Here is a 19,266-nt window from a genome sequence, read left to right as displayed (position 1 = left end):
GTGTTCGCTTCGGCAGCACATATACTAAAATTGGAACGATACAGAGAAGATTAGCATGGCCCCTGCATAAGGATGACACGCAAATTCGTGAAGCGTTCCATATTTTTAAACAAAGGAGGAGGCTACAATGCTTGATAAGAAATGTACTCATTATCTTGCCCATGTAATTGTAGTCCTTCTGTACAGTATTTTCACAATAAAAAAAAAATTCAGTCTTTGAACAAACCATCATTATCCTATGAACAATTCAGTATAATAGCTATTTACATAGGATTTAAATTGTAATGGGTATGACAGGTGATTTACAGAGTAGAGAGGAATGCCTACAGGTTATACTAGAGGTGCTTTACAGTATATGGAAGGACGTATGCAGGTTACATGGAAACAAAATAGGAAATGAGTATCATATGAGACAAACAAATAACAAATAGCAAAGTGGCCATCAAAATTAAACTGCATTAACACTGTAATATATAGTTAATATAGAAGGCACTGTCTGGCTTGAACAGAAAGAAAAAACTCATATACTTTGAAAAAGACATATACGAAATATATAGAAAGAAAGAAATGAATACAAAGATATCAGAAGTAAAAATCAATAATGGAAAACACAAATACTAATATGAAATGAAGCAAATATCAGCCCAAATTGTATGACCACCTATATAAACTATTCATAATAATATATAGAGCTGACATCTAGATAATAAAAGCTGTATGTTGAAACTCAAAGTCTCCAAAGCCATGTTTAAAAGGCCATAGAATTACAATTTCTTAAATCTACCATTCTGTGTAGCTACATTAACCATTCTTTGAACCACAATCTATGATTCTGCTTTCTGAGTAGCTATAATTACAAGTGTGAGCCACTCGTGCCCAGCTCAATGGTCTATTTTTTACAAGTATCCATGGTAACTTTCCCTTTGTAAATTCAAGCAAATATGCTTGCCTGTGGAGACTCAGGGCCCAAGTGCTAGTGAGCCTTGGGATGCCCCGTTTCACCCTCTCTCTCTCAGTTTATGTCTGTGTTTGTGTGATTTTCTTTGGCTCCAGAATCCTGTAGAACTACCTCAGGTAGCAACAATTTCCCTCTATAATAGGTAAGAGAAATGTCAATTATAAGAGCCACATCAGCAAAGATAAATTGATCAGTAAGAAAACTAGTTCCCAGATAAAGCATGTGAAGAAAAAAAATGAGAAATATATGGAGGTACAAGAACTGAGAAAGAGACAGAGAAAAACAAATACAAAGAAAGAATGAAATAAAGAAACCTAGTAAGCAAGAAACAGAATGAATAGAGAAAATTTTAGAAAGAGTCTTGTGAAGACACCTTAGAATAAAACAGAGGGATTTCTAGAAGGCCATAGACTATATCATCAAATATAGCCTAAGTATCAAGTAAGATAAAGACCATGAAACAGTCCAAGAACTATGTATGGAGAGTAATTTATGTACATATAGCTACTCAGTCCCACAGAATATCAAAAGTTGTGTGGGACCACACTGTTTAAGCAACTGTAGTAAAACTTTATTAAGAGCTTAATGTTACTCATGAGGATGGGATCTCTGACAAGTTGCTAGTGAACCTTCACCTTCCATGCGAAGTCACCTACTTTCAATCTCATAACAAATGTGACTCCTTTTTCTCACATCAGAAAAAACTAAACAAACTGAAGCCAATCTGCACTCAACTTAGAATGTAAGATTTCATAATCTGCAAAGTCTACAAGCCATTTTTAACTGATTTAGAAACATTTTTCTGAAGCTGAATCTGTTTTTCTGTTTTTCCATCTTGGACACTCTTACGTTCATAAAATGGAATGTAAAACAAAGTGAGAAATGAAAAGCAACTCACCACAGATCCTTTCATTCTTTCTTGCTGTTGATAATGAACAGGAGATTCTGAAACCATGGCTGGAAGAGAAGGCAAGTGAGGTAGTCAGGAAAGAACCTGTGTGATTGTGCTCCAGATTTTCCTTCTCAAAACATTATACATGGGGCTGGGAAGGTGGCTCAGTGGTAGAGGGCTTGCCTTGCATGCATGAGGCCCTGGGTTCGATTCCTCAGCACCACATAAGCAAAAAGAAAAAAGCCGGAAGTGGCGCTGTGGCTCAAGTGGTAGAGCGCTAGCCTTGAGCTGAAGAGCTGAGGGACAGCGCCCAGGCCCAGAGTTCAGGCCCCACGACTGGACCCCCCCCCCCAAAAAAAAAAAAAAACCATTATACATGAACTGGATAAGCATAAAGCCTTCTTGGGAAAGAATCTTGACTGTGTCAAGTAGACCATTAAACTCTTTACTAAAGAGGAATCCACAGTCCATTAGTATACTATACTAGATAGTATAAACTCATTTCATTTCTTAGTTAATATACATACAGAACTGGTAAAAACTAATGTTCCCACAAAAATAATTGAATAATTGAAACCAAAAGAACACATCACATCTTCACTAAAACTAGTTATTAGTGAAATACACTTAAGAGACATATAAAATATTTTTTTAATTACTGAAAAGCTATCCTAGGACTCCATTGAGCATTTATGCTCTACCTCATTCATTTACAAGTTTAAGCACCATGGACAGCGTGTGTTATAATTTAGTATTTTTTACCCAAAAAATGTATACAGACCTGTTTCTTATGTTATAATGTTTCACTAATTTTTATCAAATGGCATATTTCCCTGTACCCAAATACTCAGTGCACCCTGGTGCAATGACTTACAATTTGCCATTTAATCTGCTTTGGCCAAAGGGATATCAGTAAAAACCATATAGACACCAGTTTGACAAGTCGTTCACTGTCCTAAACATTCATATGAAGAGCCTTGGCCATCCTACTAGATATATAAGATGTAATAAAGACACAACATGAAATACTGGTCATAGGAGTAACAGAATCCCAACCAGCAACCCTCAACCAAGGAACCAGAAGATTGAAGTCTTATATGTTATTTAAACAGTATTAATACAAAATAACAAGCTGAGAATACCCCAAAATGTAGACCATAAAACTTAAAACAAGTAATTTAAGTACTTCTTGGTTCACTTATTACACAGGAAAAGCTATTATCCACAATTCTGGTTTTTTTATTTTTGGGGTTTTTTTGGTCAGTCCTGGGGTCTGAACTCTGGGCCCTGGGCACTGTCCCTCAGCTCTTCAGACCAAGGCTAGTGCTCTACCACTTGAGCAACAGTGCCACTTTGGATTTTTCTGCATATATGGTGCTAAGGAATCGAACCCAAGGCCTCATGAATGCAAGGCAAGCACTCTACCACTAAGCCACCTTCCCAGCCCATTCTGTTTTGCTTTATTTTTTTAATACAATAAACTAGACTGGAAACTCTTAATATAAGATAAACTTCATGTGTGTGCAGGTGCATGCTCATGCACACACTAGTGTTAGTGTTTGTACTCAGGTCATGGGCACTATCCCAGCACTGGTAAAAAAAAAAAAAAAAGATAACGTTTCTTAAAAGGAATTGGCTTTATCCAATGATTTAATGAACTTCAGAGAGAAGACTGAGGTTACTCAAATTCTGCCACTGTGCTGCAATATAGAAATTCTACCTGTCTCCATCTATAGGCTCCATGATGCAACATGAGCTCTTGCTTGAGCTGTCAGGCCTGACATCTCCCAATCTACATAAACGTGTGTGTGTGTGTGTGTGTGTGTGAATATATATATATATATATATATACACACACACACACACACACTGAATGTGTACACACACAGACACAGGTATGTTTCAGTTCCATGTTTTTGCTGGTGTGTGGGAGATAAGGCTTTCTATTGCCTTTGAACCTTGATCCTCAGATCTCAGCCTCCTGAATAGCTAGGACTGTAGGCATGAGCCACTGTCATATGACACATACATGTCATCTTGGTTCTGTACATCTGGCTGTACTTCCATCATGTGGAACTTAAACCCAGTTCTTCCAGGAGCTAGAGTTACCCAGCAGCAAATCCCAGGAAACTCCATGGATTTGGGTCAAGCCTAGGGTCTCACACAAGATGCCAGGATCATACACTGGCTGCTGGCAATGGAGATTGTCTCGGGTGATAGTTAGCAGTCTGCCATTTTTTCTTTGTTGCCAGTACCAGAACTTGAACTCAAGATCTGATCACAGTCCCTTAGCTCTTTTACTCAAGACTAAGAATGTCTACCACTTGAGCTACAGCTCCATTTCAGGCATTTTAGTGGTTAAGTGGAGATAAGAGTCTCACACTTTCTTCACACCACCACCCTCAGATCTCAACCTCCCAAGTAGCTAAGATTACAAGCTTGAGCTACCAGCACCTGGCTCAAATAGTATTACCGGTCATACTACTTTCAATTTTGAGCTGTGTGGCTCTAGTCAAGTGGCTTAATCTCTTTAGTCCCATTTCCTGACGTGTGAAGTGAGGATTTTAAAAAAGCATAGTAATAATAATACTCTGTGGGGGGCTGGGAAGGTGGCTCAGTGGTAGAGCGCTTGCCTTGCATGCTCCAGGCCCTGGGTTCGGTTCCTCAGCACCACATAAGCAAAAAGAAAAAAGCCGGAAGTGGCGCTGTGGCTCAAGTGGTAGAGCGCTAGCCTTGAGCTGAAGAGCTGAGGGACAGCGCCCAGGCCCAGAGTTCAGGCCCCATGACCGGACCCCCCCCCCAAAAAATAATACACTCTATGGGGGTGGCTATGCACATCTGATGGGGTAAAAATAAGATAAATGAAACATTCATCTCAATACAGCAGTTATTAGTAATCAATATTTATTATTTGTCACTGCTATTATTTGGGCTGGCCTTGATCTGAGACGCCTTCTAAGGTGCAGGGTAGATGAGAAAGGTCCCGCTGCAGCCTCTTCTCTGCCCCCCACCTCACTGGCTCCCTTTGAAGTCACCAGAGGCCCTGGGGTAATAAATGTCCCAACCCTGTTGGTTATGACTTGCTGCCAGATTTGACTTGAACCACTGCTGCTCTGGCTGTGTATTTGAGGAAAGGGGCTAAATGCAGCTGGGGGCCAATGGGGAGATAGCAGCCCATTCTAGCTCTGGTCTTTGAAGGTTCCCCCAGCCACTAGGGAGAAAGAGAGAGAGAAGAGAGGGAGAAATAGAGAGAGAGAGGAGGTTGCTCCACAAAGCTGTTTAGTTTACTAATCACAGTGCTGACAAGAGTCTGTGCTGGCTCAGGGCTGCCAACTGGGCTGGAGGGACCCACTCTGCAGCCATTGAGGGGGCTCGCTTTCTTTTCCTGGGGTGCTGGTGTTGTGGGTCTTTCTCACATCTTTCCAGGCTACCAGAAGATGAGGTAGGAGAAAGATCACATTGGAAGATTTTAGGAATGTCATGGAAAGGCTGAGATTCCAGGGAGTGGACATCCATCTCTGCTTCTTCTGTTGATGGCCTCAGTTTCCTAGTTTTTTCAAGAGAAGCAAAGGCTAGCACTTCTTTTCCAGGGCTCAGGAATGCACAGCAGGGGCTCTGTAATGGGGAATCTGACCTTCAGCACCAGCCAAGGACACATGGTTAAAAAACTCAAGTTTGTTTCCTGGCTCTCTAGAGGTTCCCAGATACACAGCACTTTCTATTTCACTCAACTCTTGAAAAGAACTACTTCTTTCCTTCCCTTCCCTCTCTTTCCTTCTCTGGCATCCTTCCTCTCATTCTTTGCACTTGAACTTAGGGCCTGTCCCTGAGCTTTTTCTCTCAAGGCTAGCTCTCTACCATTTTCAGACACAGTTCCATTTCTGGCTTTCTGGCTAGGATTACAGGTCTGAGCCACTAATGCCATCTTTGTTCCTGCCCTCACTCATTCCTTCCTTCTCCTCTTTCCTGCTATCCCTCTTTCTTTTTTCTTTCTCTTTCTTTCATTTTGTGCTGGTCCTACAGCCTGAACTCAGGGTCTGGGCACTGTTCCTTAGCTTTTTAGTTCAAGGCTAGAATTCTACCACTTGAGCCACAGCTCCACTTCCAGATTTTGGTAGCTAATTGGAGATAGGAGTCTCACAGTCTTTCCTGCCCAGGCTGGCTTTGAACCACAATCCTCAGATCTTAGTCTCCTGACTAGCTAGGATTACAGGTGAACCACCAACACCTGGCCAATTAATTGTTGTTTCAAGGATTTTAATGGCAGACAGAGTAGTTAGTGCTGTACTGAAACACAAGCCAGGCACTGTGAAAAGGGCATACATGTCTCAACTGGCTAGGATCAAACATTATTAAAACCAATTCACACTGGGGAAACTTAAAGTTCACTTTAACATATTTACCTAGACGATTCAGGAATCTATGTCTGATGCCAATGGTTCAAATCTATAATCCTAGCTACAGAGGAAGCTGAGATCTGAAGACTGTGGTTCAAAGCCAGCCTGCACAGAAAGGTCTGTGATACTCTTATCACAAATGAAGAAATAAAGAGCAAGAAGTGGAGCTGTGGCACAAGTGGTATAGTTTGCCAACCTTGAGAATAAAAGCTCAGGCTCAGCTCCCAGACTCAAAGTTCAAGCCTTAGGTGTGGTATATGTGCACATACATGGACTCACATAAACACACACACACACAAATGACTCTAGCCCGTTTGTCTCTTGGGTCACATACGTTGCTCCAAAGAAAGGTTCTGGGGCAATGGCAGATACTTGTCTAAGGCATTGATTCACCAGAAATTTTCCTCCCCTGTCATATGGAAATGAGGATACCTGACTTGTTGGAAGCATTAGATGAGCTAACAACAATGGGTGTACGTGTGAGTATGTGTGTGTGCCAGTCCTAAAGCTATCCCTGAGCTTTTTTGCTCAAGGCTGGCACTCTACCACTTGTGCCACTGGCCCACTTCCAGCATTTTTTGATGTTTAATTGGAGATAAAAGTGTCATGGACTTCCCTACCCAGGGCTGGCACTGAACCACCATCATCAGATTGCTAGCCTCCTGAGTAGCTAGGATTATAGATGTGAGCCAGCTTCTGGCTGTAATAATGTTTTAATGAAGGGGAGCTGGTGAGATTCCTCAGTACCTATTCCATACTGACCTCCTCTGAGATTCCCTAAAGTGCAATCATAGCAGGGCTCTGTCTTCAAGGAGCCAGCATGAGTCAAAACCAGCCAAGTAATACTGTGATGACAAACATCCTGACCTTATTTCTACTCACAATATGAGTTCAAGGTGAGTCAGTAGGAGCTTCTGTTCTTCCTGTAGAGGACAAAGGTCACCAAGCAGTCTCTGCTCTGACACACTTCCAAGATCACTGGCAAAGAGAAATGAACTCAGACTTCATACTGACACATAGATTCTACAGCTAATATGTGGCAATCACATGATTGTGCCTAACCTTGAAAAGAACAGAAAATATAAATCTACCATGTTCCAAGAAACAACAGCTGTGTGTCCCATGGTCTGGGAAAGCAGGCATGTATGTCAACTACTTATAAGTGTTGTGGGCCCATGGATGAGAAGTTGCTTTGTCATTTTTTAAAATTTCTGAGCTGGTGGTAGAGAGTACAACTTGAACTGAGGGCCTAGGCACTGTCCCTTAGTTATGCTTTACCACTTGAGCCACAGCTCCACTTCTGGCATTTTTGATGGTTAATTGGACGTAACAGTCTCACAGACCTACCTGCTCAGACAATCTTAGAACCATACTCTTCAGCTCTTAGCCTCCCGAGTAGCTAGGAATACAGGAATGAGCCAGCAGGGCCCAGCTGTCACCTTATCATTTTTAAAAAGTCTCTTGTCTACATATCTCTAGGAGCTCCTTTCACTATGTATATTTCATATAAATATAAAGAGGCACATAGGCACCTTATCGTATATGCAGATAAGAATCGCATGACATCTAGTCTCGTGTTCAGTGCAATGTTCAATACTCACATTACTTCAACAGACACATTTGGCATTTGTCCAAAATGACAAATCCCAGACAGGTGCTGGTGACTCACAGCTGGAATCCAATCATGAGGTTGAGATGAGAGGATTGCAGTTCAAAGCCAGCCTGTATAGGCAAGTCTGATGCTCTTATCTCAATTAACAAGGAAAAAAAAATCAAGGGGGCTGGGAAGGTGGCTCAGTGGTAGAGCGCTTGCCTTGCAAGCCTGAGGCCCTGGGTTCGATTCCTCAGCACCATATAAGCAAAAAGAAAAAAAAAAGCCGGAAGTGGCACTGTGGCTCAAGTGGTAGAGCGCTAGCCTTGAACTGAAGAGCTGAGGGACAGCGCCCAGACCCAGAGTTCAGGCCCCACAACCAGACCCCCCCCCCAAAAAAATCAAAAACCAAAAGCCAGAAGTAGAAATGTGGATCACAATGTAGAGAATCAACTGTGAGCAAAAAAAAGCCAATCAAAAATATGGGCTGGGGTTGGAGATTTAGCTCAGGGGAAGAGCACTTGCCTGTCAAGTACAAGGCCCTGAGTTCCATCCTCAAATGTGAAAATATAAACAAAAACAAAAAACAACTACTACATTGAAACCTATTCATGCCTAGAGGCAAACTTTAAAGGAAATCACTACCCCCTCTTTAAAAAACTATCTGGGCTGGGCCCAGTGGCTTTTGCCTATAATCCTAACTACTCACGAGGCTGAGATCTGAGGATCATGGTTCAAAGACAGCCAGGGCAGGAAAGTACAGGAGACTCTTATCTCCAATAAACCACTAGAAAACCAGAAGTGACACTGTGGCTCAAGGAGTAGAGCATTTGTCTTGAGCTGAAGAGCATAGGGATAGCTCCCAATCCCAGAGTTCAAGCCCCAGGACCAACAAAACAAAATAAAATATATGATCTGGGTGCTGGTGGCTCACATCTGTAATCCTTGCTACTACTCAGGATGCTGAGATCTGAGGTTCACAGTTCAAAGCCAGCTTGGACAGCATACCATGGGACTCTTATCTTTAATAAATTAGTCAGAAAAAGCCAAAAATGGTGCTCTGGCTCAAGTGGTAGCCTTGAGAAAAAGAATCTCAGGGACAGTACCCAGGCCCTGAGTTCAAGCCCCAGGACCAAAACAAAAAAAGAATATGAGGTCCTGAGATCAACACGCCTGCATGCCTGTGTACATGCATGCACACGTGTACATGTGCATGTACATGCACACACATAAACAAACATAAACACACACACACATACACAACATATTCCCAGCCCAGCCTTAACAACTGAATCCAAGTCTCTGGGGCTGGCTCTTAGCAGTCTGCATTTGAGTCTAGCTAAGGTACATTTGTCATCCTAGCTAGAGGCTGAGATATGAGAACCAGGGTTCAAACCAGCCTAGGCAGCAAAGTTCATGAGTCTCTTATTTCCAATGAACCACCCAAAAAGCTGCAATTGGAGCTGTAGCTCAAGTGGTAGAGCCTTGAGCAAAAAAGCTCAGGAATAGTACCCAGGCCATGATTTCAAGCCCTAGGGCTGCCACGAAAAAGTATAGAAAGACTTACCAGCTAGTAAGCAAGACAGCACACACTGTATTCACTCCTGCACCAGGCTCTGCTGGGCTCAAATAGGTGGGTAAGAAAATATGTTGGTTTGTGCCAGTGCTAGAGCTTGAATTCTGGGTCTGTGCGCTGTCTCTTGTCCTTTTCTCTCTAGGCTGGTGCTCTACCACTTGAGCCACAGCTCCACTTCCAAAGAAAAGAAAGTTACATGAAAGGAAACAAAAAAGAACAGGCCAAAAGGCTGTACATACCCCATTATGAGACAGCTTTGGGCACAATTCCAGGGTGGCCAGCAGTCATGTAGCTGGTGATGGGTTTCTCAAAGAAGTTCAAGTGCCAGAACCTTAGTTTCCTTATGGGTTCTTGGTGATCAGTGTCCTACCTAAGCCTAGAACTGCCAGCCTAGCAATAATTTTTTTTTTCCGGTCATGGGGCTTGAACTCTAGGTCTGGGCACTGTCTCTGAGCTCTTCAGCTCAAGGCTTAATGCTCTACCACTTGAGCCACAGCTCCCACTTCCGGATTTTTCTGTTTATGTGGTGCTGAGGAATCGAACCCAGGGCATCATGAATGCAAGACAAACCCTCTACCACTGAGCCATCTTCCCAGCCCAAACTGCCAGCCTAGAACAGCCAGCCACACTATAGTTCTCTCAAAGTTCCCAAGAGACTAACTGTTTTATTTTTTATGCTGGTCCTAGGGCTGGAACTCAGGGCCTTGATGCTGTCCCTATGGTTTTGTGCTCAAGAAGAGGAGAAGAGAAGAATTTCACAGATTTTCCTACCCAGGCTGGCTTTCAATCATGAGCTCAGCTCTTAGCCTCCTGAGTAGCTAGGATTACAGGCATGAGCCACTGATGCCAGCTAAATAATTCTATTCCTTTATTAACTAGCACTCTAGTAATCCACAAGCCCATGACTGAAACAGTAACTGGGGCCAGGGCCCACTGAGGGACCCAGGAAACTAGGCTCTCACCCAGAATTCATCACCCTGGAGTGGGGGTGAGCTTCCTGAGGGGCTCCTGGACCTCTCCTGCTGACAGTTCCACTCCTCCAGGATATGGCCAGACCTGCTAGTCAGCCCTAGCTGAGGAGAGCTTAACCCTGCCTGCAGACCCTAGGCTAGGGTTCGCAAACTTGGCTACCAACTCCAATGCTCCAGTTCTTACTTGAAGTCAGGAAAGAAGAGAAGTCTCAAAGAAGGATCTAGGCCAGGTATGGGAGGCTCACCTCATTTTCCCCATTCCATTGCACATGCTACAGAAGCTCCCTCCATTCTCCATTACATTGTGTTGGTTGGAGAAGCAAAAGTCTCAAGCTTTTCTCTTTCTGACTCTGACAGATGTGTAAGATGCAGAAGGTCAGGCATATGCGAAATACAGAAGACACACAACTTGCCCACACAACTCAAACACTGTTAGGGGCAATTAGCTGCTACAGGACACACTGTCAACTGCCAAGTTCACCTCAAGATACTAACTAGAGCATTTGCTAACCTCCAATTGATTAGTACTGTGACAAAGAGCCCTCAGTGCTCAAGGTACCAAAAGGGCCAGAGAGCAGCCTGACAGTGAGGAAAAAGGAAAACCATCAACCTCAAAAAGTCAGCCTTTTCCCTTCAGGCCAGCTAACAATCAGTCAAGACTAACCCTGATACACAAATTACCCACTTCCTACAGTATTTTCACAATTTAAAAAGATGTGAGAAAAAAAGAAAAAAAATTACCCACTTCCTATAGTACCAGGAAAATCATATAGGTAAATCTGAAATGTCTCACTCTATGAAGCAATTCAAGCATGCATAGACTTACCAGGAGATGAGAGAGTTGGAGTGATGTGACTGAGTAAGAAAATGCTAGTCAAAACCAGATACCAAGCCAGCTCCCGCCTGTAATCCTAGCTATTTAGGAGGCTGAGATCTGAGGATCGTGGTTCAAAGCCAGCCTGGGGCAGGAAAGACCGTGAGATTCCTATCTCCAGAAAACCAGAAGTGGCACTGTAGCTCAAGTGGTAGAGTGCTCGCTCGCCTTGAGCTGAAGAGCTGGGGGACAGTGCCCAGGCCCAGAGTTCAAGCCCCATGACTGACAAAAAAGAAAAAAAAACAGACACCAGTGGATCACACAACTAATCCTAGCTACTCAGGAGGCTAAAATCTGAGAATCCTGGTTTTAAGCCAGCCCAGGCAGGAAAGTCTGTAAGACTCTTATCTCCAATGAACCACCAAAAAGCCAGAAGTGGAGCTGTGGATCAGGTGGTAGAGCACTGGCCATGAGTGAAAAAAAAAAATAAAGAACAGCACCCAGGCCCTGAATTCAAGACCCAGGATCTGAACACACACACACACACACACACACACACACACACACACACACACACACACACGCTAATTTAGTCCAGATGCATATCCACATTGGGAGGTGCACAAGTAAGTTTCAAAGAGGCAGAAATAAACATGATCACAGTTTGGGCTGTAAAAAAAAAAAAAAAAAAAGGAAGGCATGTGACATTCTCCCCTCTGGAAACTGCACTCTGGGAATTGTGGGATCCCTCTACCAGGACATCTCTATACTCAAACGTGGCAAGTTCCTCAAGAACCAGAAACTCACCTTTCACTCCATCCAAGGGACCTGAAACTCCAAGATCTTTTGCACTCACTCCCCAAGGAATCCACAGGACCTGGGAAAGAAATAAGGTGGGGAAAGCGGAATAGGGAAAGGGGAGTGGGGAGGCAAATGGTAAGATGGCTGACCAGAGCAGAAGCACCAGGATCAGCAGGGGGGGTGAGGGAGGGGAGCAGAGAGGATGAGAGGATGCCTTCCTACAGAAAGCATCACACCCTGGGATACAGGCATATACAGACAGGGTACTCCCCAGAAAGAGAACGCTGGCCGAGATCAGGAATCAGGAGAGGGCAACCGAAAGGAGGACTGGAAGTAAGAGTCCCAGACGGGGGCACCAAGGGCCCTGGGTTCTAATTCTGAATCTCCTCTGGACAAATCCCTATCCTCGGAGCCTCAATTTACCCCACGGGGCGCTGGGGGGGGGGGGGGGGGACGGGGAAAAGCACAGACTTTTCCCGACAAAAGGAAGTGGGGAAAAAGAGCCGCACGCCAGCGTTTGGGGGAGAAGGGGAACAGCAATTCCTGGCCCCACCGCACCGATCGGCTGAGACCAGCACCCCGGGGATGCCATCGGGCTGCGGGAAGACCAGGGCCACTAAGTCCCATACCTACCGCCTGCAGAGGCCCCTGTCTCCCGCCTCTTCTCCGCTGGCCGCGAGCCCTGCACCGCACCTGGGCCTCGTCCACGTGGCGGCAGCGACCACAACCCGCTAAACACGAGCAGCCACGGCGCCCTCCGCGCTCCAACTCCGCAGCACTCCCGCCACTGGCTGGCTGGCGACCCGGACCATACCACTAGGTCACCGCTGCAGGGTAAGTCGCCCGTGTGGGGCACTGTGGAGCCACCAGATCCACGATTCCCTAGTCTACACTTGCTAGTAAATGCCTGTAGCTGTCGGGCCGCGACTTCTTGTGCAGTATTGCAGTCTATCCGGGGGCGACCTGGGGCGGGGAGGGTCCAACATCGACATCTGATATTCCCCCCCCCTCCGGAGCTGCCATGGTGCGTCCCGCTCCTCGGTGGCTCCCCCACCCCTACCCCCACCCCTACCCCCAGGACGGTGAGGTAGAGGCCGAGTTGGCTTGTTGGGAGCTAATTGGTGCACGCGGGAGGCTAGTGATCGTGGTGCATTTGGGCGCAGTTTCAGTGCGCTCCAGGATCCAATCCCGGCCTCCCCTGCTGCTGCTGTGGTCGGGGGAGTAGAGCCATTGCCCAGTCCCTCGGGGCCTGGGACTCCCCACTGGTCTTGGCCCGGGCCTGAGGACACCAAGACCTGCTTTGTCTCTGGGATCTCAGTGTCTATTCAGGCCCTCAGCCACTCCCACTACCTTTCCTGGGGCAGTCTGTAGCTCCAACCTGATCTGAGCTTTCTTCTGCCCTAGAGTTCCCTCCAGGATAGCTGGCCACTCCCAATCTCTGCCCAGATCTCCCTGTGCATGCAGAGTACCCCCTCTACCTCTAGCCCCAGAGTTAGAAGCTGGATAGGGGTAAACACCAAGTTGCTCTCTCTCCCAAGAACAAGATGACCCCACTAATAAATCTCTTTACAACAATCCTTCTCCTTTATGTCTCCCCCATGATGTCCTAGGATGGCCCCGATGGATTCTTTCGGTGTCCTTGGCCCTGAAATAGGATTCACGCTGTGATCTCTGTGTATTTCTGCCCATGGGCCCTGGGGTTTCTTCCTGAATAAGACACCAGATGTTTGGTACATGCCCATACATAAGCAAGAGTGTAGTCAGTGCCACTGCCATGCCTACCAAAGTGGTGGCGAGGTGACCCAAGCCTGTCTGTAGGCCCCTTACTCATGCAGGTCCAGTACCACGTATATCCTCTGGACACTTAACACATGCTAAGCCCTGCCCCAAACCTCCAATTTGGGGCTTGTCTCCATTCAGCACTATTTGGCAACCGATCAGCCAGCACCCATGTGTGCCAGAACCTGTGCCAGGCTCCAGGAGTGGAGGGAGTTGAAACCATTGGGGGCTGAAACATTAAACAAATATGCAGTCACCCAAGATGAGGAAATGTGTGCATCAGTGTGATGAGGGATCTGTAGAAAGACTGTATGCACCACAGAGAATCTGGCCCCTTGCGCCAATCATCCCTTAACTGCTTCCTCCCCAATGTCTTCCTCTCTGCCACACTCCACACATTCCCTCTTGATTCTCTGCTTCTCCAGCTCAACCACTGATCCTGGTAACTTATCTCCACCAGGCCTACACCTGTATTCTGATGACTCTTGCCTCCCAAGCCTCCCATTTTTTCTAGCTCCAGGCTGAGCAGTAAGGGGTCTGTTCTTCTGACCAACCACAGCTTGAGTCTTAACATCTGTAACAAAACTTTGAAGGCTTTGGTCATCTTGCCTCCAGTCCACATTCCTGTCTGGAGATGACACACAAGAGTTCATCAAGGGCTGGGAAGGTGGCTCAGTGGTAGAACGCGTGCCTTGCATGCATGAGGCCCTGGGTTCGATTCCTCAGCACCACATAAGCAGAGAAAAAAAAAAGCCGGCAGTGGCGCTGTGGCTCAAGTGGTAGAGCGCAAGCTTTGAGCTGAAGAGCTGAAGGACAGCACCCAGGCCCAGAGTTCAGGCCCCACAATTGGACCCCCCCCCCAAAAAAAAGAGTTCATCAAACTGGGCAGTAGTGGCTTATGCCTGTAATCCTAGCTACTCAGATGGCTGAGATCTGAGGATCAGTCTCTGTTGGAAACCAGCCTAGCTGTCAAGTCCATGAGACTTTATCTCCAATAAACGACTCAGAAAAAGCCAGAAGCAGTGCTGTGGCTCAAGTGGTAGAGCACTAACCTTAAGCACAAAGAGACTCAGGACCAGCACCCAGGCCCTGAGTTCAAGCCCCAGGACTGCCAAAAGAAAAGAGTAATCATAGACTGGGAAGGTGGCTCAGTGGTAGAGCACTTGCCTTGCATGCTTGAGTCCCTGGGTTCAATTCCTCAGCACCACATAAGCAGGAAAAAAAAAAGCTGGAAGTAGTGCTGTGGCTCAAGTGGTAGAATGCTAGCCTTGAGCTGAAGAGCTGAGGGACAGCGCCCAGGCCCACGACTGGACCCAAAAAAAAAAAAAAAAAATGTAATCAAACCTTTTCTGTCTTTGCAGCCCTTCCTTCCTAGCCTAGGGTTGGCTTTGTGTGCTCTGTTCTGCCATAGTACTGTTGACCAGGCAGATCTTTGCACCCAGAAAACTTGCTCTTACTCTCCTGCACTGACTACCTCATTCATTCTCCATTCAAAGTTGAACTTCTGTGCTCAAGGGTGATGTTCAACTGTTGAGTTCTACCTCTACTTCTGGCTTTTTGGTAGATACCTGGAGATAAGTGTCTCAGAGACTTCTGCCTAGTCTAGCTTCAAGCTTCCATCCTCAGTTATCAGCCCTCTGAGTAGCTAGTATTATAACTGTGAGCCACAGGTACCCGGCAAATTTATTTTTTGATAACTTATGTATGTGGAAACATAAAGTATAGTTTTTTATATCTGGTTTATTTCATTTACAGTATTTGAAAGATTCATCCATGTTGTAGCATGGGTTAGAATGTCATTCCTTTTTCAGATTAAATAATATTCCTTTGGATGGAGATACCATATTTTGTTTATCCATCAAGTGACACTTGGGTTGTTTCTACCTTTCCACTACTGTGAATAATGCTATAACATTATCTGTCTTTCACATTGAGCACAGAGCAGCCAGAGGCATCCTTTTATAAGAACTGTGGAGACTCACATGTGGCTTTCCTTCACATTAACTATCCATCAGAATCCTTTCAGCCTGTGAAGCCCATATGATATGACCAATTTACACCTTTGGCTTTTCTCCTAGTGATGCTGATCTTGTGGTTTTCCTAAATAAATACCTAACAACTTGACAAATCAGGCAGGGCCTTTGACAATTTTCTCTACTCTTCTCTGGAAACTTCTTGCTCAAAACCTTTGTGTGGTCCTGGATGCTTCATGGCTTCTGCCTGAAACCCTAGTTACTCAGGAAGCTGAGATCTGAGGATCCCTGTTCAAAGCCAGCCTGGGCAGACAAAGCTGACAGACTCCTATCCACAACAAACTAGCAAACACTGGAAGAGGAGATTTGGTTCAAGTGGTAGAGGATCTGCCTTTCAGGAAAAAAAATCAAGCAAAGTTAGAAGACCCCGAGTTCAAGCCCCATTACTGGTACACACAAGCAAAAGTAAAAATAAACCTTTGTGTGGTCTCTCCATCCTTACAAGAACTAGAAGTTCTGCCTCAGCAAGCCTTTCCCTGGCCAGCTACCTAAAATATTCACTTCCTCTCCAATTCCTGGATTTCTCCTCAGAGCAGGTCTGTTTGGACTTCCCTCTGGGTGGTATGAGCTCCAAGCTCACACTCGATTCTATAGCATCCTTATTTCTAGCAGAACTACCTTACCTTTATTGAGAATCAGAAAACTAGAGCTCCTTCTGGGCAGAGGAGTTTGCAGCCCAAGTAGAGCTTAGACCTGGAAATTTTAGCTCATATACTTCCCAACCATGGGACGGTAAACTGAGGATCTTTCCAGGCTAGGCACATTGTAATTATTCAGTAATTACTGCTTAAGCAAAGGAAAGCAATCAAGGACAAGGAAGGAAACTATTGGGAGTCTCCTCTTCTAGCTCCCTGGAGGATTCTGAAGGAAATTGGATTTGAAGTATGCTTTGTTTTGTTTTTCTCTTCCCAGAGTCAATCGTTGATCAAAACGGTATACCAGCCGAGTCTGTCCACAATAGGGAATCTGCCCTACTGACACAGCTTTAATCTCAGCCCTCTTTCATCACTTTTGCAATCTAGGATGCACCAAGCAAGGGTAGGGGTTTCTAGGACTTTATCCTCTTCCCAGAAACAAGACTACTTTCGGGGTGAAATTGAGCTGACCACTGACTGAAACTGAAACTGAACCAGAACTGATCCTTTCAGACTGAGCCTTCCTATCAGGGATAATATATAAGAAAGAGTTGCCTGGCTGTGGTGGCTCACACATATAATCCTAGCTGAAGTCTGAGGACTGGGGCTTTAAGTCAGTGCCTGGGCCCTGTCCTTGAGCTCAAGGCTAGTACTCTACCACTTGGGCCACAGCATCATTTCCAGCTTTTTCTGTTTAGTAGTTTAGTAGTTTATTAGAGATAAGAGTCTCATGGACTTTTCTGCCTGGCTGGCTGTGAACCACAATCCTCAGATCTCAGCCTTCTGAGTAGCTAGGATTATAGGCATGTGCCACCAGTGATAGACTGGGCCTCATCTTTCTAATGTCACCTACCCTCATTCTCTTTCTTACTCAGAACCACCCATACACCCCCTTCCTCCTAGTCCTGAGTTCAAGCTCTGAGACTTTCACCCTAGCTATTGCCTCTGCCTGATAATTTTACCATATTTCCCCCAAGGCTGGTTCCCTCATATCCTACAGGTCTTGGCTCTTCGACACCTCTTTACAGAGACCCTTTGTATAGGTGGCGTTTGAAAAGGTTTGTGAATTGTTGCTTAGCTTTTTAAAAATCTCAATGCTGGTATTCTATCACTTGAGCCACAATTCCTACTTATGACTTCTTGCTAATAAATGGGCAATAAGAATTTCACAGATACTTTTGCACAGGCTGACTTTGAACTATGATCCTCAGATCTTAGCATTCTGAGTAGTTAGGATTCCAGGTGTCAGCCCCCAGCAATTGACTCACAAGGACCATTTTAAGCCCTCTCATCTGTACTGTTTATCTTGATATGGTTGTTTCATATATTTGTTTATTTACTTGTCACGAGGCTTCCCCAAATAGATGATCAGTTGTGCCTTGGGTAGGTGCCTTGTTTGCTCCTAGCCTACATTGTGGACAATTCAAGCCTTGCATTGTATCTGATGAATGATGAATCATTCCTCCTAATATCCCCATGCTACTTCCTTTATTTATTATTATTTTTCAAGGTCGTTGGCCTTGAACTCACCATCCCTGAGGTTTTTCCTCAAGGCTAGCACTCAACAACTTGAGCCACAGCTCCACTTCCAGCTTTCTTGGTGGTTAACTGGAGATAAGAGTCTCATAGACACCCAGCACTGGTGGCTCACACTTGCAACCCTAGTTACTCAGGAGGCTAAGATCTGAGGATCGTGGTTCCAAGGCAGCCCAGGCAGGAAAATTCATGAGACTCTTATCTCTGATTATTCACAAAAGATCCAGAAGTGGCTCTGTAGTTCCAGTGGTAGCATGCTATCCTAAAGCTTGGGACAGTGCCTATGTCCGAAATTTAAGGCCAAGGCAGACAAAAAAAAAGGAGGAGGAGGAGGATGAGGAGGATGAGGAGGAGGAGGAGGAGGATGAGGAGGAGGAGGAGGAGGAGGAAGAGGAGGAGGTGGCAGCTGCTCACAGCATTCCTGTCCACACTAGCTTCCTATTGTGATCCTCAGATCTCAGTCTCCTGAGTAGCTAGGATAATAAACATGAGCCACCAATGTCCAGGTCCCATTTTATGTTTTTATTTTAATAAACTGCTTATTTACAGACTATGTCTTTAGTTTTCCATCTTATTTTCAGTAACTGGAAAAGTCAACTAGAGGCCTGTAACAGGTACAGCCCTTCAAACTTCCTGGTAGGGATATGAGAACCTTTCCTACAAGGTGTCCTTACCTTGGCTTTTTTAGGGACTTTCAATGCTATGCCATTCATCATGGAACCCAAGCTGAGGAAGCCGAAGTCTTGAGCCAAGGTTGTAAAAGAAGAATAGATCCACAGTCTAGAGATGCTGGTTTATTGATTGATTGATAATTGATTGATTGTGTGTGTGTGTGTGTGTGTGTGTGTTGGTACTGGGGCTTGCTCTCTTGCATCGCTTTTCTGATCAAATATGGTATTCAACGACTTTAGCCACAGTTCCATGTCTGGCTTTTTTGCTAAGTGGTTGATTGGATATGAGTCTCATAGGCTATTTTGTTCAGACTGACTTCAAACCACAATCCTCAATCTCAGTCTCTTGAGTTGCTTGAAAAGTAGGCAGGAACTACCAGTGCCTGGCTTGTTTTTTAATATTCTTAATAACCTCCTGATTCACAGACTGGGTCTCTAGTTTCCCATCTCATCATCAGAAATCTTTAGCCATAGTTTCCCATCTCATCATCAGAAATCTTTAGCCATCATTTCTTTATCTGCCATATAATGATGATTATAATGGTGTGATTTCCAGGATGGCAACAGAGAGATCTGCTTAGCCAAAACCAAAGCCTGAAAATCATAAGTATG

The 19,266-nt window shown here is 45.0% G+C and overlaps 1 non-coding gene across 1 annotated transcript; it reads left to right on the top strand.

Annotated features, from left to right (window-relative positions):
- On the top strand, positions 1 to 107 carry LOC122102902. The gene has a single exon (XR_006146630.1). It is a non-coding gene; the product is annotated as a U6 spliceosomal RNA (small nuclear RNA).
- Positions 108 to 19,266: the final 19,159 nt, after the last annotated feature.

The sequence above is a fragment of the Dipodomys spectabilis genome, unplaced genomic scaffold (genome assembly GCF_019054845.1).
Source record: "Dipodomys spectabilis isolate Male_0828 unplaced genomic scaffold, ASM1905484v1 ptg000936l, whole genome shotgun sequence".
NCBI classification, from domain to species: Eukaryota; Metazoa; Chordata; class Mammalia; order Rodentia; family Heteromyidae; genus Dipodomys; species Dipodomys spectabilis.
This window is presented reverse-complemented; position numbering and strand designations above follow the sequence as displayed.